The following is a 4,195-nucleotide window of genomic DNA, read 5'->3' as shown; positions in this document are numbered from 1 at the left end:
CCTGGATTACAGGCTTCCTTTTGTCACTGATGGGGTGCATGACCTCCAGCAAGCCATAGAGGAGTTTTCTCCACTGTGGAAACTGAGGGAATGGCCTCTTCTTGAAATAGATTGAGATCTGTAAGTTGAAAATTGATATAAATAACAAGAATCATTAAAATGACTGTGTGCGTGTCTTGAGATCTATCAACACACAGCATGTTATAAAGGTGGAGGCAGCTATACCCTTGGTCAGGGAGTTCTGGAAGCATGGAAACAGTACAAAAATGATGTATCCCATTTCTTAAGGGTAGCTTGCTGAAGAGGTTTCACATGAGGCTTGTGTAAGGGTAGAACAGGCTGCTAAGCAGAGGATTTGATTTCCTCAGGAAACAAAGCAGTATAAATAACAAAATGCTTTTGCCCTTCACAAAAGCATTTTTCTGCAACCTTGCAAGCCTAGGAAGAGGCTTATAGATCCAGTGAAAATCAAATTAACAAAACTGGCAAATAAAGTTGGTAAGCCAAACTTGTCTATCTATCTATCATTTAAGGATAAAACAGTTCGTATTTTGTTTCTTTCTGTTGGCTGTGGGGCCCTGCCTGCACAAAAACTTACTGGGAGGAGATACTTGAAAAGTAAGTGAATAAATCTCTTACTCTGGCTGAACCAGAAAGTGTACTTTCCCTTTTCTTCTTGGTTCAGGAGAATGGAATAATGAATATAGGATACTGTGGGAACCTGCTTGTTCTCACACTTGGTGCTTCTTATGCAGTGGCATTGTGTATCTGTGGAAAACGTGAACAACACCTATTCTAAAATGCCGTCTAACAAATACTGGTCTGATTTCTCTGTTGCTGTGACTCTTGTCCAGTTATAAAACAACATCTGAAAGACATTCTATGATATTAGAAGGAAATGCCAAATCTTATGAGCCAGTTATGTTGGCAAGAAATAAAGAAGTTTACAAGGGCATTAGGATAGAGATGGGAAACTGAGTTCCATGGTACCTTACCCAAGCTGTGTACGTGTGAAGAGCATGGGCACCTATAAACCTTGTTACGGTGTAGTCCGCACTCCTGTATCTGGAAACAGGAAGCCAATCAGCAAAGACAATGTTCTGACTGTCCTGCCATGGTATAAATTGAAACTGTGGCAAGGGGAGTGAGATTCCTTTCCTGGAGGGGAAGGAAACATTGAATAAATTGTGACAAGTAAGATAATGAGTGAAATGAGAATTTCACTTCTCCCTTTCCTTAATCTGAAAGAGTGTCTCTCATGTCTGTGTCTTAGAGGAAGTAGCAGTGCCTCAGATATCATCTATCTCTGCAGTAGGACACCAGGACTCTGGCACAGCAGCTAAAGTCAGCAGGATATGCCCTGCAGAGTGCCACCTTGCTCCTGTTTGGGTCGGAATGCTCATCAGCACTGCATTAAGAGGCACTTATATTTGACATTGGTTTAATCCATCATGCTTTCCAACGGTATTTCATAGGAAAACATTCTTTTCACCTTTTTGCTCCTTGTCTCTTATTGCACATCTTACTTTTACCTATTCCAAGGCTACACAGAAAGGAATAGATGTTCTGTGACACTGAAAGTGGCAGTAAGCTTTTTTGATGTTCAGAGGGTTTACTTTTTTATGCTTTGCTGTGCAGACTGTCGGTTGATAAGCTGCATTCCTCTGTCAGCTGCTACCAGAAAGAAACTAAGATCAAAACTTTCTTGAGTTTCTGTGGATTTTACAGGCCTCTAGACTACTGAACTGCGATGCAATGCTTAGTAACTCTGTCTTGGTTTTGTGTACAAAGCTGGAGCTTGTATCCTAGAAGGTACTGTTTCCCACCAGTAGTCAGCAGCTCTTGTGTAACATCAAGTTATGGTGCTGGAGAACAAAAACTGCAGTAACCGGGAATGGTATCTGCATGAAAAGTCAAAGTGCTTCACTTGGAAAGAGAGCAGATACTGGATGCACAAACAATAAAACTTTTTTCTTTATACAAGAGAGGACAGGTTTCCAGAAAATGGTGGAAGAATTGTCATCAAGGACCCCCCAAAAAATGGAGCTGAAACTCTTGTTGCAATAAACTCTTAGAAGTCTGTGATATTGTTCTTCAACAGCTGTGCTTCTGCAACCAGGAGCATAAGAGGCCAGAGTAGTGATTCATGGTGACTTTCCATTTCTATTCTGTGGTACCACAATGTAGTATCACACCATCCAGGAGAGGTTGTTCCTTACTGGTTTGTGAAGAAGATCTGATCTGTAGTGTTTGGTGTCATCTAGAATGTACAGCTGCTCACGCTGAAGTCTGAAGGTGACTTCCCAGCACAGCGTGGTGCCATTTGCTCCGGGAGCAGACACTGTTTCCTGCTGATATGAAGGCGATTAGCTTACAAAGATTATGTAGATTAAAGAGCAAACTCAAAGGGTCTTTGAGTAGGATCAGGGGCTTTGAAGGAGTGATTAGGCAGAGGGAGTTGGGGGGGGGTGAGAGGGGAGGAGGCTCTTGTGACTTGGAGGATGCTCAAGCTATAAGAGCATAGAAACCAGAGTGACTGAGGTGTTGAGTAATTGAAACATTCAGTAGCCTGTCTCTATATGCAACCAGTGCTGGATAATGCAGACGATGTAAAGGTAACATAGTGTAATTGCCTTGCTTGGGCAGTCGAGTAATTTAGCCACTATCCCTTGAACTTTTTTATTAGTTTCACTCATTTGAAGCCTAGGTTGAATGACGAGTTGCTTACTGCATGTACTCCAGGGATAGATGTGTTATGGAAGGGAAACACCTTCTGACCCTCTGATTCTGAAGACTTTTTCTCAGCCTGAAACGTAGAATCATAGAATAGTTTGGATTGGAAGGGACCTTAATGATCATCTAGTTCCAACACCCCTGCCATGGGTAGGGATGTTTGGAAGACCATCATTGGTTCTTATGTGTCTTGTTAATTTCTGTCTCCTCTTCTGTTTCTGGAGTAAATGTAACAACAGTTCACTGTTCTTCTTCTGTTGGGCAGGAATTCGTTCCTGGAATATTAACCTTCTCTCCTGTGACCTGAATCAGCAACTGCGACTCTTTGTAACCCGGCACCTGGCTCAGTTTTCTTCAGAAGTCAAAGGTCAGTTGTTAGTTTATCACCATTAACTTTTACTTTTTTTCTTTCTAGATTAGAAAAAATACAGAATACAGTTGATTTTGATTTAGAATGTCATAATCATTTAGTGAATTGTTTGCTCAGGATTCTGCAGGCAAACACTAAAGAAGAAAAACAGTCTTAAGGATCTGTTGGATGTAAGGAATTTAACTTAATTACTACTGAGAATAGAGTGAATAAAAATGTGCCGTGTAAACGTGTATTAACCTAGTTAGAATTTGTCTGTCTTCTGTACCTTATTCATATGGCACAATATAGTGTTACTTGAGTTATGTACTATCTACCTCTTCCTTTTGGGTTTTAGAATGTACTTTTGCATGTATAAAATATGTTGCAAGGGGTGTGTAAGACTAATCAAAGGGCTTTCTGAATCACTTTTTTTGGAGGCCTGTTTCCTCCTCCTGAGAAGAATAATAAGTAAAAGCATTTTGACAGTGTCATTAACAGTCAAAGCTTGGATTCTAGTTATGCTGTTTATAATTTATGTAATGTATGTTAAAGTTGCTGTAATAAGCACTAATGATGCTGTTGCAAAACCTTATAACAACTCTCTTATAACTCACTGTTCCTTTTACACTCTTGTCAAAGCTTCTTGAATATATTTTCCCCAAACTGTTCTCTTAATGGATAGCTGTGAAAGAAGGTACTTAGACTCTTCTCAAATCTGCCACTGACTGAGGTCTCTTAACTTACTTGTGACTCTTTTAATATGGGGATAGAAAATCTCCCTACTGGCAAAGCAGTGTGTATATTATGGGGTCTTTTCTGTGTGTGTATTAAAATACTGTTTATTAAACTTGCAAGCCAAGACATGGCAGAAGATCTGTCTGCATTTAAAGCAACTATTACAGGGGTTATGGTACAAATAGATTCAAACAAGGTAACAAAGTATAACGTTCACTGAAGAATTCTTAACTAAGGGTTGAAATATCTGGATTAATATTAGTAGCGTGTATTCTCTCACCTAAAACTTTTTCTTTCCTCCAGAGCAAGGGGGTGATAAATGCAATGCCAGTCTATAAAGAAGGTTCCAAGAAGGATCCAGGGAACTGCAGGCCT

This window comes from Netta rufina (genome assembly GCF_964035555.1).
Source record: "Netta rufina genome assembly, chromosome: 11".
NCBI lineage: Eukaryota > Metazoa > Chordata > Aves > Anseriformes > Anatidae > Netta > Netta rufina.
This window is presented reverse-complemented; position numbering follows the sequence as displayed.